The following is a 26,733-nucleotide window of genomic DNA, read 5'->3' as shown; positions in this document are numbered from 1 at the left end:
ATGGCTCACGGGCCCAGCCGCTCCGCGGCATGTGGGATCTTCCCGGACCGGGGCACGAACCCGTGTCCCCTGCATCGGCAGGCGGACTCTCAACCACTGCGCCACCAGGGAAGCCCAACAATGTGGTTTTTTAATCAACCACTCCAGCAGTGGCAAAAAGAGATGAAATGTGGGAGGCTGTTTATTAGTATATCAAAGAGAAAGTGAAATTCCCCATAGGGTGACACGATCATTTGTTTTCCCCAAGGAAGCAAACAAATGAAATAGGAATAAAACAGGAGGCTACCCTTCATCATTCATGGTGTAATGAGCTCTTGCGATTAACCATTCTCCTTCCTTGTTACACTCACTTCCAAAAAACAGATGTACAATGACATCAGCAAAACAGTCAAAGATCATCAATCTGTAAGACAGGAAATGCAGCAGCTAGACTTGCATCCTCTTTAAACATGAGCTGACCCCTGGCTGGTGGCTCTGGCTCTGCTGTGCGGGAAACGGGCTCACCGATAAGAGGTATTTGGGTAGCAGCAGTGAAAAGGAGGATTTACTGGTAGCAGTACCCTAGGACAGGGAGACCCAAACTTGCCACGGCTCTCCACACCAGGTGGCCGCCTATACAGTGTGCTTAAAGTCAAAAATCTTAGACTCATTGAATCCAGTAAGAAGTATGCAGTTGGTACTTCTCCCCCCTCCAACTCAACCACCTATTATTAGAAGCTGGACACCAACAACATTCTGTCAAGACTCAAGATAGAGTATGTAAGACATGGGGAAGCCCTGTCCACTGACATTAGGACAGTCTAGTAGATGGACAAGGCTACCACACTGGCATACAAGGAACACCCAGTTCAAGTCCTGATTGACTGGTGCTCCGAGGTCCTAAGCAAGAGGTCTGGCCGACAGAATGGATGATGTGGGTGCTCCTGGGTCATGGGAGCAGGGCAAGGTGCTGATACTGAGAACGCTACCCCTAGCAGTGATGCTCAGATGACGGCAGGCATCAACATTTTCTGGAGAAAAAATGGAGACAAAGAAGACAGGGAAAATGGAGATGAGTTGGAGATATGGAAGGAAACTTGTCCTCAATGTCAAACAGTGATGGAGAGCTAGGGAATTCAGGGCCCCTGCTGGCATCACAGACATGAGAACAACAGATGCTTATATACCACTTTACCACGTGTGGAGCCTTTCACACACGCTGGCTCTGTCAATCTGCCAGGGTCTTCAAGCAGATGATTCAGAAGACACTGACAACGCAACCCTAGACGCCAGTAAAGTTAATCCAGATCTAGGGCACCCCTGGCTGGAGAGGTTAGAAAGGGGAAATGCTCCCTTAGGTAAAGGGGTAGTCACCCCGTTTTGATTTCCTCTGCTTGAGAGTAACAGGATTTTAGTGGAAAAGCATCGATAAGAGTATCAGAGCATATTCAATGGCATTTACAGCATCACTGACCTTGTTACCTCTTGCTGGCACCTCCGCAACTCAATTTCTATTGAATGTCTACTGAAGCTGCGTTTTACTGGGGATGTAAATAACCATGAAGGATCCTGATTCTCCTGACAATGGTAGCAGTTGCTTGAAGGAGCAGAGTGAACACTTGGACTGGGGGACACACTGCGTGACTTCCCTCCACGGCTTGCTAGTCCCCCACCCCTAACCTGTTTCTATCACTACCTACCAAGACGATTGTGAATGAAATCTGTGGCTAAGATGTCTAGAGAAAAGCAATGATGGTTTCCAGCATAACAGAGAGGAAATGCGTTGTTCTCTCTAGGATGCGCCCTCGCGCTCTCTGCTCTCTTGGTTGTGGAAAGGGCTGTGCAGGTAGTCCCGGTACGGAAAAGTCCTGAAGAACAGAAAGAGTTGGAGAGAAATGGGGTGCAAGGAAAAGACATGCTGAGCAGCCGTCAGGGTGGAGGAGCCTGGAAGCCACCATAGGAAAAGTGAAAAATAAGGGGACGGAGGCAAAAGCTTTTACCACTGCTTTCCTCGCAGAGTCAACTCAATCCCTAGACTCCACTCTAAGTGTTGGGTTTCTAGGAAGCCTCCTGTGATCTCTGTTCCCTGCCCCCACCGCCCGGGTGCCCTCAGCTCTTCCAGCACTTCCCACACCGCGTCCACACTGCCTGCTCATGTCTGTCTCCCAAACTAGACCATGAGGGACAGAAGCACAGGCTCTCTTATTCACCAAAAAAACCCAGAAAATAATAATCTATCCCCAACTCCTAGCACAGTCACTGTTGCATAGAAGGTGTTCAACACCTGTTTGCCAAATAGTATGAATCTTAAACATGGAGATGTTAATAAACAGCGGCCGTAACAATCCCAGGGCAGCTTTGGAATCTTAAACCAATACAGAGCACAACAAACTAATAAAACCCTCATGAAAAGATGCTCAACATCACTAATTGTTAGAGAAATGCAAATCAAAACTACAATGAGGTATCACCTCACTCTGGTCAGAATGGCCATCATCAAAAAATCTGCAACCAGTAAATGCTGGAGAGCATGTGGAGAAAAGGGAACCCTCCTGCACTGTTGGTGGGAATGTAAATTGATACAGCCACTATGGAGAACAGTATGGAGGTTCCTTAAAAAACTAAAAATAAGAGCTACCATATGACCCAGCAATCCCACTACTGGGCATATACCCTGAGAAAACCGTAATTCAAAAGGACACATGTACCCCAACGTTCACTGCAGCGCTATTTACAATTGCCAGGAAATGGAAACAACCTAAATGTCCAACAACAGATGAATGGATAAATGATACATATATACGATGGAATATCACTCAGCCATAAAAGGGAACGAAATTGGGTCATTTGTAGAGATGTGGATGGACCTAGAGCCTGCCATACAGAGTGAAGTAAGCCACAAAGAGAAAAACAAATATCGTATATTAATGCATATAAGTGGAATCTAGAAAAATGGTACAGATGAACCTATTTGTAGGATGCAGGAATAGAGACGCAGACGTAGAGAACGGATATATGGACACAGCGGGGGTGGGGGAAGGGGAGGGTGGATGAACTGGGAGATTAGGTCTGACATAAATACACTACCATGTGTAAAACAGATAGCTAGTGGGAACCTGCTGTATAGCACAGGGAGCTCAGCTCGGTGCTCTGTGACAACCTAATGGGTGGGATTGGGGGATATATGTACACATATAGCTGTTTCACTTCATTGTACAGCAGAAACTAACACAACATTGTAATAGCAATTTTACTCCAATTAAAAAAAAAAAGTGAAAAAAAGAAAGTCACTCAGTCACTGGGAAATAAACAAGGAGAGCTGCGTGCAGTTTATTCAGTATTCCACAAGGCCAAATGAGGCATTTTTATAACTGGCATCGATTCCCTAAGGGTACAGGTTTCACACGTTGTACTCTTTGACCTAAAAGTGTTACAAGCAAGCTTTAAAAGTGTCTGACTAACCCTTCACCTTCCCCAGGAACAACTTATATGTTAGAAAAATATAGCCCATTCTGTTAAGGTAATGAATTTCTTAAATGTCAAGCTATTTACTAAAATAAATTACTCCCCAAACCACTTTCTAATCTACCTTTCTAGTGAAGACAGTACAAGCTGATAGGAAAAGTCATCTATCATGTGAGTGTTCCCCTGCAGAAACAAAATTATCTCATAACATACAACACAACGTGATATGCAGAAAATGCAGTCAAATAATGTTTAATATGATTATTACTAAGATACCCTGCAGTTTTTTTTTAAAACATACACTTTACTCAAGGAATGGCAAAATCTTTGATAGAATTCCCTATAAAACAGAGACACATGATAAAGCTACGAATACTACTCTAATTCCTATTTATTTAAATTTGCCACAGACTCATTTATGCAAGAGTTAAATTTCTCGCTCTCTCTGAAGTTCCAGCATTCTATGATCATTTTGTTTCCTGACACAAATTTTAAGGCCCCTTAAATTCTGAATTAGTCTAAATTTGATTCGTTTAAAATTCTTTTTATGGCATACATTTAGACATGAATTAAAATTAATTCTGTTATGAGAAATTTCCAATCGCTTGTGATAACTGGCAACAAGCCAGATTGTTGTAAAAGCCAGAGTTGGTGTAAATAAATGAAGATGTTAAATTGAAATACTTTTGGAGCTGTTTCAAATTATAGCAGAGCCAAAACCATATCCATTTACCATTCAGTACACATATGCCAAGCATAATATATAGTTTTTTATTGCTTCAAATAGTCTAGATCTAGCAGTGGATATGTTAACTCCGTTAGAGAAGATTCATTTTATCTGTTTCCCCATTGGGACCCAACACAGATGAATGAATGATTAGAAGATTGTAACAAACCTTTTCCCCCTATCAATCTTTGGTTAAATTCCCAAAGAGAAGCAAATATTAGCAGAAGATGGACAAAAGGCCAAACGCCACTGGAACAATCTGTACTCGACACCACAAAATAGTAATAGTTCTTCTACTGAGATCAGTTAGCCAGGCTTTAAATACTTTGGCCCCCAGCCAAAGCTCCATGAGGGCAGGACCATGAGTCTCCTAGGGCCCAAGTATCGCCCACACCTAGCACAGGACACTCGACTCCACTTACAGAGGCAGGATGGAGCAGTTATAAGAACCCACGCTTTGGAGTCAGACAGATTAGGGAAGAAACAGGATCTACTATTTACCAGCTATGAGACCCAGGGAAAGTTAATTAATCTCTTAAACTTCAGTTTCCTCTTCTATAAAATGAATATAAAACCATCTACCTTGGAGGGTAGTTCTGAGCATTTGAAGCAGTGTCTACAAAGCAACTACCATGTAGGCACTTAGTAGATCCTTATAGAAGACAGCTCTCATTATAAATAAGGGAATATGTATCAGGAAGTACACATGTCATTAAATGATAAAAAAGGCTACGACTGCCTAAATGATATTTACACTAAGCTTCAACCCCATAAAAATGCCTCAGGACACTCAAAACTGATGCAATCTCACTTTCCCTTTATCTGTTACAGCCTGTAACAAATCAGACCGAAGATGGGGAAGTAAGCACACTGACAGCTGGCAAGATTCCCATCAAAGAGGCACAAAAAAGAACTATCAGCAGATGCAAGAGTCCAGCCACGCAGCACAGGGACAGCGGCTTTCAGCTGACTGAGCCCCCAAACCAGTCTTCACGTGGATGATCACAAAGAGGTCCGATTGCCTGCAGCATATTGATTCCACTTCAGAAAGCAAGAGAGAGAGAATCTATGCAAAAAAAACATTTCTATCCTACTAGTTCGCCTCTACCACCCGCAGCTGGAATCCAGGTCTCTTTCCTTTGGGTTCTCGTAGCACTTTGCTTGCTTCTCCACCACAGAGCTCCTTACGGTTTTTCTTTTTTTTTTTTTTTTTTTCTTTTTTTTTTAACATCTTTATTGGAGTATAACTGCTTTACAATGGTGTGTTAGTTTCTGCTTTATAACAAAGTGAATCAGTTATACATATACATATGTCCCCATATCTCCTCCCTCTTGCATCTCCCTCCCTCCCACCCCTCCAAGGGGTCACAAAGCACTGAGCTGCTCTCCCTGTGCTATGTGGCTGCTTCCCACTAGCGATCTATTTTACGTTTGGTAGTGTATATATGTCCATGCCACTCTCTCACTTCGTCCCAGCTTACCCTTCCCCCTTCCCCATGTCCTCAAGTCCATTATCTACGTCTGCATCTTTATTCCTGTCCTGCCCCTAGGTTCTTCATAACCATCTTTTTTTTTAAGATTCCATATATACGTGTTAGCATACGGTATTTGTTTTTCTCTCTCTGACTTACTTCACACTGTATGACAGTCTCTAGGACCATCCACCTCACTACAAATAACTCAATTTCGTTTCTTTTTATGGCTGAGTAATATTCCATTGTATATATGTGCCACATCTTCTTTATCCATTCCTTACAGTCTATTTGGTGTTAGTCTACATGTCAGGAGAACATAAGCTTCTTGAAAGCAGGTAACCATTGTTATTCATCTTTGTTCAGTAAGTGTTTGCTGAATGTGCCAATTTTCCTCTCAAGATGACAGATGCAATTCTAGTAACTTCTACGTCCCCAACAAGTTCTCTCCTACGAGTAAGAAACTCAATTCGGGACACACTGTAAATATCCGCAGCTTACTGCTTTACTCAACAACACCATCTTCTTATGGAGCATTTATTTACAATTCTAACATTTTGGCGGCCATGCTATCATAATTATAAGGCAAGGCATAACATCAAACCAAATGATCAGCATCACCTTTTCCACCAAGCTGCCCCAGATAACTTCGCTTGGTTAGGTCTTCTCTCTCCTTCCAAATGCTGCGACCATTCATTCAATTTTTCAGTCAACATTTACTGCTGCTGTGGGCCAGCACTAGATTAGGCACACCTGGACATATATATATATCTATACAGATAAAAGTATTTGCCTCCAGTGGAGCGATTGTTAGAGAGTAAAAGAGGTGAGCAAGTAAGAAACTGTGATACCATGAGATGGTTGATACGGCTAGCATAAAGCCAAATAACAAAGGATGCCTGGACGGATTCAAGAAAGACTGTGCAGAAAGTGGGATCTGAGTGGACACTCGGAGACTTTCAGCAGGAAAAATATCAACTCTGGGGCTTGTGTTATCATAATTGTTTCTAAAGGGGAAGAGTGGGAATATTTTACTATGAAAGAAGATAAACATATCATAACCTTTCTGAAGATCAAGTTTCTATTGCAGACGTGAACTCTTCATGTTGCCTTTAAGCTGTTAGCTATGATAATGAAATTACCTAACTTGATTAATCAAAGAGGAAGTTAAATTTAAGCAGGAAGCAATGAAAAGACATCACGTGTCAACCTGACAACTCACAGCAAGTAAGAACCATGTTCCAGTGCATGCATACACACACACACACACACACACACACACACACACACACACACACACACTCCCTCTCTCTCTCTCTCTCTCTCTCTCTCTCTCTCTAGTATATACACAGAGAATTATGCAGCTGCTTTTTATTTTGGTTATCATTGGAAAGTTTATTGGAAATTCAGCATAAAGGGTTTCTTAACGCTCTGACCTCATCTTGTACAAGCCATATTTGTGATACAGCATATCAGGTCCACTGATCTAAACACAAATGACATGATGAAAGGAGAAACAGCCCAGAGAAAAACAGAACAGAATGAAAACACTCTGATTTTAGGAAAGGCTGATACAATGAGTCTTCTTCAGTCTGTAAAGGTAAAGCTCCAAAGGGGACAGAAGGGTGTAAAAGAGGGAAAAAGAACTTGAGTAACTATACACGCTACACACATCAGAGAATTACGTAGCTTCCTGATGTGTTCCCAGGGTCTATTAAAAATTTGACAGTGAGAACCCAAAATGAAGACTCATAATATCCCCAAATCTGAATGTTATACATTCATCTAATCATAACCTCTTTCAGCAGATATTTATTCAGGGCCCAGCATGGGCCAGGAGTAATTCTAGGTGCTTGAGATCTGACGGGGACAAGAAAGACATGGAGCCTTAAGTGGTCACTGTGAAAGAGATTATGGTAAATCTTGATATTAGCAACCCCAGAAAGGTAACCATTTATGGTTGTATTTTCACTGCTTTCCCCAAAGAGAGAAAATACTGGAGCAAACACAACACCATAGGGAGAATGAATAAAAAGAACATAGATATATAAATATATGTATATGTATACCCTTATCACTTTGCTGTACACCTGAAACTAACACAATATTGTAAATCAACCATACTTCAATAGAAAGAAAGAAAGAAAGAAAGAAAGAAAGAGACAGAGAAAGGAACATAGAAAGGGAGAAAAGAAAGACTGATTCTAATTTGCGGGTGGGGGAGGGAAGCTGGCTATCTCACAGCTACTTTCTAAGACTTTATTTCTCAAACTGTGATCTAGGGACCAACAGGATTGGGATTCACCTGGGATCCTTTTAGGAAAACAGAATCTCAGGCTCCACCCTAGACCTCAGAATCTGCAATTCTAACAAGATCCCCAGTGACTCGTATGCACGAAGAAGTTTCATAAGCACTGTTCCAACAGGTTTTATTTACAAGCTGAATTACAAGACAGGTCACCTTACATTTGTGGCTGAAGGTGACCTCTAAGGCTCCTTCCAGCTTTGAGACAGTACAGTGACACTGGCACCGCAAGTCTGGAGAGGGCTCACTTAAGCCTTCTAAAATGTCAGGTTAGGGACAAACCTACAAATACTGTATGCTCTTTACAAAGTGGAACTTGGAGGAATACAACATTCTGATGACAGGATAGTTATAACAGACATACACGACCCCTCACACTTCATAAATTCTAATCCCTAATGTCAGAATCTAGACCGTTCTGAAATAAGGATATAATTAACTTATTAAAAATAGCCTATATAAAAGAAATATATTTACTACCCCCTAATTCCTCCAAAGAATGTCAGTATCTGAGAACAGTTTGTTACTTGCTTGGGATCAGTAATTTATAATTCTAAGGAATTTAGGGAAACTGCACCATGGTACCAGACAATGTTGAGAGATCCTGTCTCTTTCATATGTTTGAGACTCATGGGTTATGTTGCCCACTGCTGTTGGATTTACCACTAAATTTACCTCTAATTTATCTGTGACTGTAATTACTGACTTGATTTACACCAACTCTGATAATAGATTATCCATACAAAATTCAAAGTTCCTAATCTACTCAACCATATCTTACTGAATGAAGTGTATCAAATATACCAAAAATATCAAAACTTGAGTGCTTCCCTGGTGGCACAGTGATTGAGAGTCCGCCTGCCGACGCAGGGGACACGGGTTCGTGCCCTGGTCCGGGAAGATCCCACATGGCGCGGAGCGGCTGGGCCCGTGAGCCATGGCCGCTGGGCCTGCGCGTCCGGAGCCTGTGCTCCGCAACGGGAGAGGCCACAGCAGTGAGAGGTCCGCGTACCGCAAAAAAAAAAAAAAGCAAAAAAAAACTTGAAATATTCCTAGCCTTTCCTTTGATTTTCAGCTTCAATTACTGTATAAGGATTACGTTTTAAATATACGCAATTCCCTACTTACTGTCTTTCCAAAAGTAAATAAAACAAAAGAAATTCACTCTCTATATGAAATTTTTAGTGTTTTCCTTATGGATCTGCTGCTATTGGTTTATGTTTAGCATAAAGCACTCGGAGTCCCCACATGATGCATGTTAGCCTTCTATTCATACAATGCTGTGTTTCTTTTTTTTTTTTAATAAATTTATTTATTTATTTTTGGCTGCATTGGGTCTTTGTTGCTGCGCACAGGCTTCCTCTAGTTGCGGCGAGCGAGGGCTACTCTTCCTTGCAGTGCATGGGCTCCTCCTCATCATGGTGGCTTCTCTTGTTGCGGAGCACGGGCTCTAGGTGCACGGGCTCAGTAGTTGTGGCGCACGGGCTTAGTTGCTCCGCGGCATGTGGGATCTTCCCAGACCAGGGCTTGAACTCGTGTCCCCTCAATTGGCAGGCAGACTCCCAACCACTACGCCACCAGGGAAGTCCCAATGCTGTATTTCTTGTTTTTCAAGTTTAGAAAGAAATTTCAATCCATCTCTCCAACCGCCAGAAAGAAAGATTAAATATAACCTTCTCTTTCGGAGTTGACTTTTCAAAATTGCAATTTAAAAACCCATTCTGGGGGAAGCTGGAGAGCAGCCTCCTTAAACTCTGAGGTAGACAAAAACTGTAACATATCGGGCACTCGCTGTCCCTTAATCCCTGAAGTTTCACACATAAAACTAACAGCTATTTCTTGAACAGCAAGTCAAACACGGCAGCTCTGAACAAATAACCTAATAAAAAAAGAGTTTGGGTTGGGATTTCTTTAGAGATTAAAGACTAAAATAGGTGGCGATGTCAAAGAAAGTCAAGGCTTTGGAACAAAAGGGGATATTAACATCGGTAGGTTCAGCAAAAGACGGAAAAGACAAAACACTGAAACACAGACCTATGTTTACACTGGGTTGTCTCCTTTAGGAAAACGAGACAGTAGTTTCATGAGAAACGCGGATCTAGCAAAAACGTGTTCCTTTGAAATCTTATGGAAAGCAAAGAAAGAATTGCAAAACAAAAGCAAAGCACAGGCAAAGGCATGGCTTTGGGCTCTACCTGCACTTACGGCAATGCTGCATTTACCTGGGGCTCCACGGGTGCCAGCTGAGTTCTCCCCTCTGCTCATAGAATCTCTGGAGGACCGAATGGGGCTCAGTTCTTCCAGATGAGTTTGGCTACAACACAACTCTGGCATCCTCTCCCCGAAGTGATGTGGGCTGTGGCCCTCACCACTTAAGAGACATTTCATAGTATACTTCCCAGCTCTAAGATTTTTCTAGAAACAGGCTGTGGCTCCTCGTGAGGCAGCTTGTTTACCACTGAGGAGGGAAATAGCCGAATAGACACCAGTGGCCCCTGGAACATAGCAATCCTCTCAGCAAAGGGCTTTATGCTTCCTTCTGACTGAAAGTTTTCCACTCACGAGGCCAGGGAAAGGCCAGCCACAAACAATAGAGGTGAGGGAAAACTACTAAATTTTTAAAAGGCTTTCAAAATTGCTCATCAACTAGAGCAGTTTATAGTAAAACTGTGCTGGGTCACAAGAAAGACAGAGAGAGCTCAAGAGGGGACAGGCGGCATCAACAAGCAATTTAGAGATTTTGTTCCTACCTCTTAGAACCCGAACAATCCCACCCATCCAGTGTGACACCACAAACAAAGTGATTCACAGAAATTCTTATGTGTTATTTAGCTAGAAAAAGGCCAACCAAAGTTTGTTCTGCGCCACCAGGCACACAAACAGGTCCGTGAAAAGCTATACAAATCACAGCCCGGCTACGTGCAAACAACGCATGTGGTGGTTACACCCTCTTCTGCCACCAGTCCACGCTGGGGTCAGGCTGATAATACACAAGGCAAGTATGACCTTATTTCCCAAGCAGAAAACCACAGAGCTTACTTTGGGGCAACCCTTAATGTTGCTGCTTCTGATAAACACAACATTATCCAGTGACCCACATCCGACGGTGACCCCACCAATGATGTGAGAAGTGCCGTCTCCCTTTGGACTGGTAAGACCACAATTGCAAAGATGGGGAATTTTGCTCTGCACTAGGCTTTGGGGATTCTAGAAACCAAAATCTTTCTAAAGGGGATAAGCCTTTCATAGGAGACACAGTGGTGATACCATCACTCCTGCCAACCGAACCTTCTACCTTTTGTTAATGAGAAGTAAGTTCCCTCCAAGAAGCAGTCCATAAAATTTTCACCAGGAACACTTCTGTATCACACACACACGTCTAGGCGTTTAAGATGCATTCTGTACACTACCCAGAGGGGAATTTCATTTAAGGAGTCGGCTTCGACTTCTGATTTCAATGTCACGAAATATTTCACCTTCCAGGGAAAGCAAAAGATCACTTGGGGATTGGCTGGCACTTTTATTCATCTCCAGTAACAAACTAACATTAACATCTATTTCTAAAAATGAAATTATTTATAAAGGATGTAATCAGTCAATGGAGCATGTGCTCCTGAAGTTTATAAACATGGAAAACTTCCGCTTTCAGATGCTTATCATTTGCTAATGCCCTTTTTGTGAACTTGGAGAAGAGGCTTCCAGCGCTGCAAGATACTCACTTGGGGGGTAAAACCAGCTGCTAACTTTTAATTCATTTGTTTTTGAACATACTGTGTACCCATGCCTAAGTTTTTAGAGGTGTGTGTGTGTGTGTGTGTGTGTGTGTGTGTGTGTGTGTGTGTATAGAGATTTTTAGAGCCTCAAAGCACAATATTACAACTGTTGATGAGCAGATTGAGATTAAAACCAATGTCCCCAAATTGGGTAAAAATAAAAAATTTTAAAAAGAAAAGGGCATGGCGATTATTTTTGTGTCCTTCATTTTTTCAAATCACAGCTTTAATAAGCAATTTTTATGCTAGTGAATTCAGAAGTCAACTGACACTTCTTTTTTCTCCATCCTCACTTCTGATTTTAAAGAATAAAAGAACTCATTAGCACAGAAAAATGAGTTAGATTTTCTTCCTGACCTTTATAAAGCCTTTCATCCAGATGAAATTTAATTAAGTTCAATACTGATATGGACACAGCAGAGAGCAGGAAAGTTAAAGAAAAGGACAGGCAATTTGGTTATATGTTTATGTTGGTAACCTTTATCTAGCTTGTGTGTTTGCGTGTGTGCGCGCGTGTACACCTTTTGGGCATGCCACAACCTACCAGGTAGGTACCTCACCTCTGCTGCTTGTCACCATAAAACTCACAGATTTCTTATTCTTTGTATTAAAGCATTGTTGATATCCATTAAAATGCACATACTGTTGGGCTAACAACATATTCTACCATTAACCCTTCCCTGATTTAGTGCTCCAGGTTAACTGGTTAGACACCTAGCAAGTTCTGACTGGGGGCAGGGGGAGTCCGGGAAAGGGCAGCGATGAGCACCCTGCCTGGGGAGCATTGGGCTTGGAGGATCCCAGAGAGGCCTGCACACCGTGTGGAGGCCGTGCTCTGCATTTCAATGACCCCAGGGAATCAAGTAAAGGGGTGCTTCTCTGATGGAACCCTGGGCAACGAAACTTGCATGCAACCTCTGTGCACCATCCCCTCAATGAATGTACCAGGCATCCACCTACGACCTCACTGTGCTGTCTTCTAAACAAGTGACTCATACGCTTGGAATCAAAGACACCACACACCCTGATCCTACCATAAAGATACCTCCCTCCATCTTGTGTTCTGTCTCACCCACACCCCACACACCAGACAGAAAGACTTTTATGTGATGTCCCAAATTCAGTGTAAGCCTTGCTTTCCTATCATGACTAAGGGCTAGCAGATCCTGCCTTCTCCACCATGGACCTGGCAGGATGAGGTTACTAAACACTGAAGGAAAACTATATGGAGATAACACAGTTAGATATAAACTCACAGCTGCTAATATGTAGGCTTATAAAAATATAAGCAATAGAGATCTTAATTTTGAGATAATTTTGTGATCATGGACAAAGGCTTTTCTGACTAAAACTGCTCTCAGAATACTTAATTAATAATTTTCTGGGAAAACGGCTCCACTATCAATATTGAGTTCAGTGGCTCCTGGGTAGTAAGATAGTTAAACTCCAATTTTCATTGCTAAAAATACTACAAAATAAGTTGAAAATAAAATTCAATCACCCTAATTCATTTTAAAAATACTTCAAAATAAGTTGAAAACAAAATTCAATCACCCTAATTCATTTAAAAAATACGTATATGTAGGCAAGATGTTTAGGAAGAGAGTAGTCTTATTTCAAACCCTTTACTCATATTTTAAAGGGGTCACTAGGAAATGGGAGGGAACAGGAATCTAGCCAATATTTTATAACAACTATAAAAGGAGTATATAACCTTTAAAAACTGTGAATCACTATATTGTACACCTGTAACATATAATATTGTACAGTAACTATACTTCAATTTTAAAAAAGGAGAAAAGAAATGGGAGAGAACAGAGGAACCTAGAAAGAGAGGGAAATAATCAAGTCACCAAAGAAAAACTTGTGCTGGAAAACAGTCTCCTACCTACCTCTCCCAGTGGCCACTCAGGACACCTCTCTCTTCAGGAAATGGGATCCAAGAGGAAAAGGAGCCCTGCGGTCTCCCTGCCAATATCTCCTTGAAAGAGCTCAAGGTGGCACCCACATGAAGGAAAGAAGGTCTCTGGGGACCAAGGCCATGCAATCAGCAATCACGTACTGAACACTCATGCCCTCATGACTGGGCAAAAGCTAGAGTCTCAAAGATGCTACAAAGGTAATAATGGGTTAGCTTATAGCCTGTAAACAATTACAAGGCAATTAAAAACAACACCACTTAATGGTAGTTTGTGCAAATGGCAGAGTGAGCATTTGAACAGCTCCCAAGTGCTCTAAGAGGAACATCTGGGATGCCTCTGAGAGAGGAGTTATCCTAACAGCTTGAAGGGTAAAGCCGTACTTCCCATGTTGATGAGTAAGGTAGGCTGGTGGAAGGGGTGTTGACCTCCAGGCAGAGTGAATATGTAAGCAAAGCCCAGGAGATCTGACGACTATGTCATGCTCTAAATATGTCTGAAGAGGAGTGTCAGGAAATCAGGCTGCTTAGGGAGACAGGGGCTGGATAATGAAGGGCCTTGTAAGACCTTGTAAGCCACTGATGTCAACAGAGAGGTGAAACGATCAGATTTTTGTGTTAGCAACATCATTTCTGGGAACAGAAGGGATTGGGCTGAGGGCAAGAAGGTTAGTAACAAGGATTCCAATGGTAGTCTAATAGCCGGATGAGAGATGGTGCATGTCCAAATCAAAACACTGTACGGAATCTAAAGAAACAAAAGGTTCTGGGCTTCCCTGGTGGTGCAGTGGTTGAGAGTCTGCCTGCTGTTGCAGGGGACACGGGTTCGTGTCCCGGTCCGGGAAGATCCCACATGCCGTGGAGCGGCTGGGCCCGTGAGCCATGGCCGCTGAGCCTGCGCGTCCGGAGCCTGTGCTCCGCAACGGGAGAGGCCACAACAGTGAGAGGCCCGCATACCGAAAAAAAAAAAAAAAAAAAAGGGTTCTGAAGAACGTAGGGGCAGGACAGGAATAAAGACACAGACGTAGAGAATGAACTTGAAGACACGGGGAGGGGGAAGGGTAAGCTGGGACGAAGTGAGAGCGTGGCATGGACATATACACACTACCAAATGTGAAACTGAGAACTAGTGGGAAGCAGCCGCATAGCACAGGGAGATCAGCTCAGTGCTTTGTGACCACCTAGAGAGGTGGGATAGGGAGGGTGGGAGTGAGATGCAAGAGGGAGAAGATTTGAGGATATATATGTATGTATGGCTGATTCACTTTGTTATACAGCAGAAACTAACACACCGTTGTAAACCAATTATACTCCAATAAAGATGTTTAAAAAAACAAAACCAAAAAAAAACACTGTACCAAATAAGAAAAGGACACACACAAAAAATATCATTTAAGAGGTAATATAATAGGAGCTTGATGATTATTTAGGTGCAGATGTTCATGTAAGGAAGAAAGTGAAATCTAGGCTACTTCAGAGGTATCTGGCATGAAGAACAACTGGGTAAATCGTAAAACTATCACCCAACATGCTATCTTTGAGGTGTTAGTGGAGATAAAGAGCGGACAAATGAATGGACAGGACTGAAGCACAGGACAGAGTTGTGGACCAGTGATCAGATCCAAGCTGTGAAATGCGCAAGTAGAAGACGACTACATGAATGTGACTGTGGAGCACAGCGGCCAGTGGGGTGGTTGTTAACCTTCTAGAATCATATGGACCCTTAAAACCCTGGTCCATGCCAAGCCTAACCCCTAAAACATGCACATTTGCAAATACAGAAAAGGCACCATATTTTAGAGGAAGTTCATCTATGAACTCACAGATTAAGTACTCCTAGTATAAAGCAAGAAGAGAAGAGGGCTTAGATGGAGACAGTTAAGAAACGGGGCACAGAAGAAGAAACTGCAAGAGCTGTCAAGAAAAATTATGCCTCTGCAGTGACTGCAGATCACTCTTTCTAGAAATGTCCATGAAATAACAGGTTGTATACGCAGACAGAACTGGGCTTCAAAGTAGAGTTTTAGTTTGGTGGTTTTTTTTTTTTAAAGAGTTTTTATAGAAAATTTCGAACATATTCAAAATAGAGAGAACCGTAGAATGGGGCCCCTTGTAACCTAAGTCTGAACTTCGAGAATTATAAACTCATATCATTTCATTCCTAAATATCAGTATCTATCTATAAAAGACCACACTAGAAAAGCATAACTGTGGGCTTCCCTGGTGGCTCAGTGGTTGAGAGTCCACCTGCCGATGCAGGGGACGCGGGTTCGTGCCCCGGTCCAGGAGGATCCCACATGCCGCAGAGCGGGCCTGTGAGCCATGGCCCTGAGCCTGCGCGTCCCGAGCCTGTGCTCCGCGACGGGAGGGGCCGCAACAGTGAGAGGCTGGCCCGCGTACCACCAAAAAAAAAAAAAAAAAAAACGCACATAACCATGCCAACACTATCACATCTTAAAAAATACTAATAAATCCTTAAAATCAAGTATCCAGTTAGTGTTCAACTTTCCCTAATTGCCTCATATTTTTTTCAGTTTGTTTAAATCAGGATCCAAATAAGGTCTACACATTGTAACTAGCTGACGAATCTCTTTTCATCTATAGGTTCCATGAATGTCTTTCTTCTTTTTTTTTTTTCTACCCCTTTGGTCATTTATTTTGTAAAGTTGTTTTGTTTAATTTTGCTGATTGCATCCTTGACGGATCATTTAACATTCGCTTTATTCCTCTGTGTCCTATATATTGGTACTCGAATATAGAGGTTTGATTAATTCAGGGTCGATATTTTGGCAAGAATACTTCCTAAGGGGGTGTTGAGTTCCAACAGGAGATCTACAAGCAGGATTTTGTAAAAGATGGAGCTGACAAATCATGCTTATCTGCTCTGGCACAGAAGCCAGTGCAAAAGGTGAGGTTGAGGCACAGTAAAAAGCACAGCAAAGAAGACAGTGGATGATGAAAAAAGAAACAGAAAAATATATAAAGCAACTGCTTCCTCTACTCATCAAGCACCATGCTCTCGGACCATTTCAAGCCGCCCTGAGCATCTCTCCAGAGCATCAAGGTAATAACTGGCACTCATCACAGTAATCCTAAAGTCATAAAGAAGAAAAGACTACATTATTTTGCATTTACTTTGATGAAAAGTGTGAGGCGTTTCCTGATTTTTAAAAAGTCTATCATTAAAATTTTCAGAATTAGAAGTTTCTATGCTTAAAGAATTAATCTCTCAAGAAAATTCATGGAAGAGGGAGCTCTACCATATAACTCATATGGGTAACTATTTTTGTCTTATAAACACAAAGTCCATATAATGACATCCCTCAACCCCACAAGGGAAATATTTAGCCGATAATATAACACTGATGTAATTATTACAGTAAAACAGTAATACGGAACAAGATCTAAGGTTATGTATACCCTTTTAATTAATTTTCACCATGATCCTCACATGACATTCTTTTCTAGGGACCAAAACTTTCATTTTACAAAATGCACCCGTAAGAAACAGATCTCCATTAACTGATGCCCCCTAAGGGACACATGCATTCTGTCAACCTGCCCTCTGGAAAATCTGTCTCATTGTCTGTGACTTTTCTCCTGTCCCTGCCTCAAAAGAACAAATTCTATTTGAACATCGATAGCAAGTATGTTCCCATTCACTGAGTGTTCCTGTGCACTATAATTACCCTGCCATTAGGAACAAATGCCAGGCCTAATAAAAACAAAGCATGGTTTAATTTAAAGTGCAGTAGTATCAGGTTAAAAAAAGGGCCTCATATAAATTAAGAGGTTTTTCATTATAAAATTTTATATTCTGAAAACCTTCATCTGAAAACAAGCCTGCTCAAAACATTTATAAACACATTGGTGAGATTATTTTATTAGGATTAATGGACAAGTTAAAAATCAAGGAGTGCTTCTCAGATGCCAGTCCGGAGACCCGTGACAGCCCGCGGTGAAATGCAAAAATACCTGGGCAACATATTAAATTCTTCATAAAACTTCACTCATCCATCATGGCTTAACTCAAACATTATCTCTGCTGGGAGGTCTTTCCGCACCTATGGTAGTACTCATCTGCCATCTTGCTATCGTCCCACATGGAGTCACATATAATATTAGAGCACAAAGCACACTACACATGACCACTGAACAAATACTGTAACCATACTAGGTGTTTACACACTGAGGATATGACAGGTGAGACGGAATCTTCTCTGCTTGGAAGAGTGCTCTCTTTATCTCCCCAGATAGGGAACTATATTACGCCTTTGTACAATACTAGCATAAACCACTACTCGGTGTTCATCGTGTGTTTGTCAAATGCTTGGATGAAGCACTATCCTTAGTTTCCTCCTAACAACCTTGCGAGGTGGACGGTAGGAATGTAGACTACCTATTCATTTCTACGTGAGGAAATCAGGTTCAAAAGTAATGTTCCCTAAAGTCTCACAGCTAGTAAGTGGGCCCCTGGAACCCAGTCCATTTTGAGAGTAGATAAAGATAAGCAAGAGGACAGATGGATGGAGGTAAAAGATTCAGAATCCTCCTTTGCAGAGACTGTGCCGACTGGGCCCTGGCATCTCTTTCCAGGACTCCCTCACTGGGAGGCAGAGCCCTCCGAAGGGATACAAGTTAAACAAATTGGGATGGAAGGTATTTTAGGAGGTTGAACCCAGGCACTTCAGGCACTGCTTGGATTTCAGTGCCTGATACCCCCATTTCAGGGACTCCAGACCAGTGGGAACCCATCCCTTCTGCAGCTCTGGGAAAGGGGGATAGTTAAAGGGTCATGATGGAATAGACAAGTACTAGGGACTTAAGTACTGTCCCTCCAAGGAAACATGAACGGTGGGAAGGAGAGATGTGTACCCCAGAGGAATAAATGTCCAACAGTGTAATTCGCAGGGAAAATAACTTGGAGTGAAGAATCCTCCCAATGCTCCTGAAAAAACACCAAGCAGTCAAATTGTCTTCTACAGGTACGGTGTTTATAAAGGAAATCTTGCTTTGAGGGCTCCAGGAGCCCACCACTGGGTATATACTCATGATGATCGCTACTGGAGATGAAGTCTCCTTCTGAGACAGAAGGGAGGAAAGTTAACATGGTATTTATAGACTTGTTAGCCGGTGGAATATAAAATCTGGCATTCAGTGTCGAAAACAACTTTGGATTTTAAAACCAGATAACTATTCACATCAGAACAGCTATTGCACTCTCAGTTCCAAAACATTGAAAAGCAGGTTAGGTAAGATCTAACATTACACATAATAATCTCACCCAGAGCTATTTATGCAGGGCACACAGGAACAGCCCAGAGAAATCAAATAAATTTGCACGTAAGGAGTAGAAACGCTAAGTATATGATTAAGGGATTTTGCACCTAAACCTTAGGGAGGGATCCTGCAAGCAGGGGAACTCCGTTCAGGAAAATGCTTTATTTAGCTGGTTTATTCATGTTTTCTTCACATTCAAAGCCCAGCATAATACTATTGTTACTAACTGACTTCAAACTATAGCGCTTCATATGAAGGTAGACAGAAAGGGAGAACGGAGCAGCGATCAAATAAATTAAAATGTCACACTCAGCACTGAATTATTTAAAATGTTGATCTCCATGTTAAATTCTGAGTCACAGGCAACAACCACACAGAGCACTCAACAATCCAATCCACTGATACGCTGCCTGTCACATTCCTCTGCTTTAGAACTTTTCCTTTTTCATGTACACAAATACTTTTGTTCAGCACAGAATGTATCCAGGAAGATGGAGATAAAGATCAACTGCAGAAGAATAAGAGTTTTAATGTTAACAATCAAGCAAGTGGGTTAGGGTCCTAACAATATTTCTAGATCTAATCAAAATCATGACCCAGAGAGCAAAAATAACTTTCCCAATCAGATCATGGGATTAGAGCCAAACTGGCAAATGTCACAGGGAAACGAAGGTTCAGTGTTAGTACAGCTCTAACAATTGTAGCTAGAGCTGCCCTGTCCCCACAGGTTATCGGCTTAAACGAAGGAGGTCATCACCCTTTATGAGGGTTAATTAGTGCTAAACACTTTACAGATGTCACATTTCATATAATCTTTATCATAATCCCCTGTTAAATATTATCTCCGTTGTACAGATGAGGAAATAGAAACTCACAGAGGCTAGTGACTTGGCTATCGTCACTGCTAGTAGAAGGAGAACTGGTACTAAGTCCATCTGACCCTAAGGTCCTTCTCAACTCAGAGATTCTACTGTATGATTATGACAATTATTATTCACAACTGCCATTATACTGAATATTATGTGCAAGGCTCTAAGCAATTTATGTACATTCTCCCATTTAATTTAATCATCACCATAGCAATATGAGGTATTATTATTCCCATTTACACATGAATATATTGAGGTTAGAAGGGGTGAGTAACTTGCAAGGTCATCCAAGAGCAGGGGAAAAGTTGGGATTCTATTTGACCTAAAAATCCATGGTGTCCTCTACTAGGACTGTTCCATCCATCGACCACAATATAACTGAATGGAGTTCAGGAGTTTGGCTGTGACATTCACTGACATCTACTCATAATATTACTAACGATTATCGACCCCTATAAACATCAGTACCTGCTGGACATGAAGCATTGCAAAATGGGCCTATACATTTCTTTTATTATTGTCAAATGCTTTAACAGCTTCTAAACCGAGTCAAAAAACTGAACATTATCTTGGGTTTATAGCAGCTTTAACTACACAAATAAATTTCCAACTAGCTCAGAATTGTGCCTTTACTAGACAGTATAAGCAGCACAGTGGTTAAGATAACTAGCTCTGCCTACTCATCTATAAAATGGGGATGATATCACTTATCATAAATGAAGTCATGAATGTGCACAGCATTGGCACATAATCAGCACACAACATTGCTACTGCCCTCTTACTTTGGAATTGGGTCTTTTAGGTCGAGTAAGAATAACAATCTAAGAAAATAGTGAATAAATTCAAATTGTGTTACAAGACACACAAATATAAGCCTGGAATCAAACACCTGATTTGGGGCAGGTCTGATACCTCATTTCTAGACAAACCAGATATTTCCCTCTTTTTCAAAAGGAACATAAAAAAATTAAAATATTCCTCAGTGTGTGAAGGGTTTAAGGAAAGAACTGAGGGAATTAATTAATGGAGAAAGAGAAGTAAAGATGCAGCATAGTTAAGCAGGGAATGAGAAGAAGCATGGTAACTCACTAAAAATAACTCAATCACAAAACCAAGAGGAAGCGGCATTGAGGTAAAAAATGAATACGTATCCTGGGAATGGAAATTTCCACCAACCAAAAGAAGCAGCTTTCTTCTATCAGAAGACTTATAATTTTAAGGAGGTACTTCTCCCCTGACACTCTCCAAAGGGAGTAGGTGGAATTTCAGTTTACCCAGGATGTTGGGTCCAACCAAAAAAACATCAGATAGAATCCTTCAGTTCAAATTACAGGGAGAACTTGGTAAGATTTTCCCCCGGTATCTTTGATGTATCTCTGGCACCAACATTCAAAAGAAAATGCAACATTTCTAGGACTTGATTTTCTTGCAAAATGTAGAATCTGGCTGGTCTCTCAGCCAGGCTCCTTTAATTGAGAAAGGTAATTTTTTTAAAAAACATAAATGCTTAATGCATAACTTAATACATACTTTTAAGGGACATACACTTCACAAACTTTACAAAGCACTCCCCTCTCCTTCATATATATATTTATATATGTGTCTGTGTGTGTGTGTATTTGTTGTTCATATTATAGCCTTTAAAGTGTCAGAAATGTTTTCCCAAACTTACTATATTAGAATGTTTGTTCAACTTCTTAGTAAACTTCTTTCAAAGAAGCTTTTAGAATCATCAGATTTCCTCAGGGCAAATATTTAGACAGTTTCCTCTAATACTAAAAAAAGAAAATAAGGAAATTGACATAGTTTCTGGTGCTATTCATCTTAAGGCAAGTCTCAATCATGCTAATTTCTACCAAAGCAATCAATATCTATTGTGGAGAAATCAGATATCACTTCCTACTGTCCTCTCCCAACAACCATTTTAAATCCAGCATAGTGGACCCTCACTCTCATGAGACTCAGCCCCAATCAAAACTGGGAAAGTAGAAGCAAGAAACAAGTCTAATATTATTTGGGGGGGAGGGGGGGTTCTTTAGATAAATTGATTTGTAACCAAGCTGAATTCTTACTTTATTTTCATTTCTTCTAAGTTAACAACCACAAAAACCTTAAGAAATCATCAGGCTCACTTCTCCTACTTTTTCATAACATCTTTATTTTGACCACCTTTGTAACTCTAAAACATAATATTATGCCCAATAATGCATTGATATGATGACTCTCAACTGCTTTACAAATCCAGGCATTATTGGACAATATCTATTTTAACTAACCCACAAAATCTTTCCCTCAAAAATGCAACCTCTGACTTTTCCAGCGTCTTCTAAATGCGTTTGTGTTAATAAAAGAGTGACTTAGAGCAAGGGCTTTTAAGTCAGATAGTTCTAGGGTAGGGTCTGGACTCTGTCACATACCAAATAGTGTTACGCTCATTGCACAGATGAGGAAATGCCCTTGAGAGATAAAGCAATCTGCTTAGGATGGAACAGCCAATGAGTGGCAGAACTGGAACTCCAACCTGAGCAGTGTGACTCCAGGCAGCCCAAAGATGTAACTTATCAATGAGACTTAGCAAGAATTCTCTGTGGTTATTTCTCACCGAAGAGATCCTTGTTGCAACCATATTCCTGGGCTCTCTCCCAGTTGTAAAGGACTTTTCAAGGGCCTAAAGTATTCAAGAACAACTAAACACAGCCTACTTGTTAAGGGGCCCGCAATCTAGTAAAGGACTACAGTCTACCAGGAGTGTTTCCTAAAAAGATACCACCAATGGATTCTACATGTGCCAAGATACAAACCCCCTGCTCTGTGCATCCGCCCCAACCCAGGCTCCCCTTCCCATCTCTAGCCTTGAGCTACCTTGTCTATGAACCCCAATTTGCCTTGCCCAGATGATCATTTTCTACGGGTCCCGTGAAGTAGAAAAAGATCGGGAAGCAGTGCACTATGGTACTAGAGGGGCCAGTCTGCTCTGCCTGCACCAAGTCAACCAGACAAAGCACTGCCACAGAAGGAGAAACAAGGGACCGCCCTGGGTGACCTAGACAAGCTCCAAGATCCCTTCTGGCTCTCAAATCCCTGAAGGGGAAATATAATTGGCAAATGAAATTTTTTCTTGGAATGGTACCTGCTCAGGACTTCCAGGGCAACCCAGGGTTGGGAATTAAGCTAAGTTCTCTACGATATTTGTCAGAAATGAGGAGGAGAGTCAATTCTGAGAGTGCCTAAGAACGCGACCTCTTTTAGCCTTCCTGGTTTGTTTTCCTTTCCCCTACTGGAAAAGGTCCGTATAGTGACGTTATGGCTGCAAATGGAACCTAAGTTCCTCTGGGTCCCACCCAACAAGCACACAGACAACCTGGTACCTCCAGCCTTCCAGCCCACCTTCACCCTCAGCTGCGGCTATCTTTCCATCCAGGGTGTGACACCAGGGAGAAAAAGTGAAAAAGATCCTCAGGTAAGATAGGAATCAAACATACCGAGTTAAGATAGGAGGAAAAACCGAGCCAAGGGAAGGTCTGGATGAAACTTATTAGAGAAAGATTTCCTTATTTATTGTTCTTTGCTTGCCTTACTGAAACAAGAGCTTTGAAGAGAGAAGGAGGGAGAAGCGAGAGATTTCTTCCATGATGGGATTGAAACATTTTAACAATCACCTGAACAAAAATGTCAAGAGGGTTTCCTCACCCCATGCTAACACTCACTCCCACAGGATTGCTCTTTCATCTAGTCTCCTCTTCCCCACAAGGCACAGAAGATGCCCTCACCACCACCGCCAGCTTTTTCCTGCCCTTCAGGTCTCAACTCCAAGATCCTGTCCTCAGAGGGACCTTCTGAAGTTCCTTCCCCTCTCACGCCCCAGTCACTCAAGCTCACTGTCTCAGTTTACTGACTTTACGGCACTTGGTATCTGAAAGTATTGTGTGCAATTGTTGTTCCTTGATGATGGATGCTACCCCTTCTTAGAACAGTTGTTCCAGGGCCCTCATCTGCCTTGTTCACAGCTGAATTCCCAGCACACAGACCAATGCCTCCTGCTGCTGAGTGATCAATGAACGACCAAAGGAGAGCTAGAGGGGTAACGGAGTGGGAGAAGGCCCAGGAAGGGCAAAGGGGAGGAAAAGGCAGCATGTGTTCTAACAAGTCAATTCAGTGGGGCACGGAGCGGTATGGCACAGATCAGATCGATTTTTTGACCTTCAGGGAAGCGTGTTGCTAAGTCATGGGCTCCTGGGAGGTGGGTTCCAATGCCACTCTGCCTCAGACCACGCGAGTGATGACTTCTCCTTACGCTGAGCATTTCTAACGGGAAGCCAACTTTGCCACGCGCTCCCCTATGCTCCCTGTGTCTGTGCACTTGCCAACTCTCCACACTGACCACTCCCACTGCTTCAAATCTCAGATTTCCCCCGCTGCTCTCAGCTGATATTTATTACACGCATAATAAAGAAAACAGGTGCCATGAAAAGAGAATTACCCCGTCTTTCCGATGATAACGCCACCAACTTCGCTGCATCTATTCCACATACTCTGCCTTCCGGCCGGTGGCCATGCAAGTAGTATTCCTTCTGCTAATGCCAACCTCCCCTCCCTTTCTCACCTGACCAAGGCTGTCTCTCTTGCATCATCCTCTTTCTCCTGCATCATCAGCACCTCCCTTTCTGTTGGATCATCCTCGTCTTCACATCCTACTTTCTTCGCCTCATAGCCCTGTTGGGCCTTGGTCCCCAATATGCTGCTATCCTTAGATGTTTACAGTTCTTCCCATAGGTAATGGGAGCCACTGGAAGCATCTATGTAGGCAAGTATTAATAGTATGTTCAGATCTACACTTTACAAAGATAAGGGACATCACATATGCACTGTATATTTTAAATCAGTCCTTTCTCAGTCCCTTGCAAAGAGGGAATTGGGAAAGAAAGCCTTCTGCATACCTACCCTTCTCTCTGCTGGTCCAGCACTACTCTTGGTAGCCTGAGCAGAGAGAAAAAGGGTTTTCCATGGCTATGGCTTTGGACCAGAGCAGGGAAGATCCAGGATGAATACCATGCACACACATCTTACCCCAACCCACCTCCCCCTGCAAACAGGCAAAGGGCTGCCATATCTGCTGTACCACTGGAGGCCAAGAAGAGATGGTCATGCACTGCTGCCTTGGGCTGTGGCAGACATCTACCTGCCTAAGCAATGGCCAGAGTGAGGATGAATCCATGGCTCTGAAGAAAGTTCACCCACCTACGTCTGGGGACAGCTCAGAAACAGAGCATTACATATGGTTCCTCACTCTACAAACTTGAGAGAACAAAAGCATGTGCCTCTTGGGTCTGACTTGGATACCACTGATCCTGAACTTTAGTGCCAAAATTCCATGACTGAATTAAGGTTTAAAAAATATATTCTGAAACTTTTCTTTTGATATCAAATATAATAATGAAAACCAGCAAATTCATTATTCCATATTCTCTTTTCCTTCACTAAAATCAGGAAAAGCAAAGCAGAAGAGTCCCTAATAATCTTAAGGATTTTGCAAAACTCTCATGTTCTCCATTTATCTTCACCAAATATCTTAACTCACCAAAAGCCTATAAATTTTGCAAGAATGTAGAGCTGTAAATTTCCTTCTTCCTTGCAGAGGCACCAGATCTCAAAAGAAAGGATGATGAATGGGTATAGTTATAAATACTCCAAGGCTAATGAGAACCAAAGATGAACTGTAGAAAAATCTGGTATTTGGGGATATAGCTCCTGGCGTGTGCTTGAATTAAAAGGTCCCGACCTCACGTAAATTCCAGAGCTATTTTATCAGATAAGAAAAACAAAGCCCAAAAGTACTCATAAATTACTGTACATTGAAATTTCACCAAATATTATTTAGTCAAGAGAAGCCTATTTTTCAAAATGTAAGTAACTGACTGCTAATTGAAATATAAATTACATTTATGGACATTTTAAGGATTTTATTAGAATGGTTGTTTGTCACTTCATTAGTAGTGCAGGAAAGAGAAACATTCATCAAAGCTCCACAAACAGTAAAATGTGAGGAGGGACTGAGAGTGCAGAACATTCAGTGGAACATGAGGCAGACTTGACTGACTGAAAACTTTCTTACTATCTGATAGATACTTTTGTGCAGTATTACCTGTACCAAAATGTTCCCAAGATCACAGATTATAGGTGGATGCTGCCAGGGCTGCCAGATTTAGGCCGAAAAAAAAAAAAAATCACCAGTTAAATTTGCATTTCAGATAAACAACAGCTCATTTTTTAGTATAAGTACGTCCCAAAGTATTCCACATGTGATATACTTACACTAAAAAAATTATTCATATGTTTTAATATACTGTATTTTATCTGGCAGGTGGTCTGCTAAGGTGCTAGGACATTTCAACTGAATATTGGAAGGACAGCAGATCCCCCTAAGTACCTTGAGTTGCCCTCAGACCAAAATCCAGTCACTCTTTCATGCCAGATGGCACCAAATGTGACTAAGCAGACATCTCAACACAACATCCATGGCAACACGTTCAGAAACTGTCTGCCTGCTTTCCTAATTTAAGTTAGAATCATACAATTGCAGAATTTTAGAATTGGAGACTTGCACAGATTCCTTTTTTTTTTTTTAAAGAAAAAAAATTATGTCATTCCCAAGTGCAAAGAACTTTCCTACAACCAATTACCAACGTGGGAGTGAGGAGAGTGATGTGAGCACCATATTTAACCACAGGAGAGCCAAGAAGATTCCGGTGCCTCTCCACTCCCAGAACTTATTTATTTTCCCAGTGTCAGCAACTTATTAAGGGCCCTTTTCACAACTGGTGATATAAGCAGAGGAGAACTGGACTATGAATTCTTTGAGGACAGGATGGGTATTGAATTCATCTGTGTAATCCCAGAGTTTGGCACTTGGTGGGCACTCAGTGAATGTCTGATGAATGAATGCGT

At 41.8% G+C, this 26,733-nt stretch overlaps 1 protein-coding gene across 2 annotated transcripts in view; it reads right to left on the bottom strand.

The window, feature by feature from the left end:
• Nucleotides 1–26,733, bottom strand: part of C1H1orf21 (chromosome 1 C1orf21 homolog) — a 227,754-nt gene that overhangs the window by 166,074 nt on the left and 34,947 nt on the right. Inside the window, exon 1 of one of the 2 annotated variants that reach the window (XM_060035258.1) lies at nt 10,171–10,310. The exons of the other annotated variant lie outside the window; for it this stretch is intronic. The gene's annotated coding sequence lies outside the window, so the exon portion shown is untranslated. Of the gene's footprint in view, nt 1–10,170; nt 10,311–26,733 lie in introns of those variants that run through there. 2 annotated transcript variants of the gene reach the window in all.

This window comes from Delphinus delphis, chromosome 1 (genome assembly GCF_949987515.2).
Source record: "Delphinus delphis chromosome 1, mDelDel1.2, whole genome shotgun sequence".
NCBI classification, from domain to species: domain Eukaryota; kingdom Metazoa; phylum Chordata; class Mammalia; order Artiodactyla; family Delphinidae; genus Delphinus; species Delphinus delphis.
The sequence above is the reverse complement of the archived record's forward strand: the minus strand, read 5'-3'. Positions and strand labels throughout refer to the sequence as shown.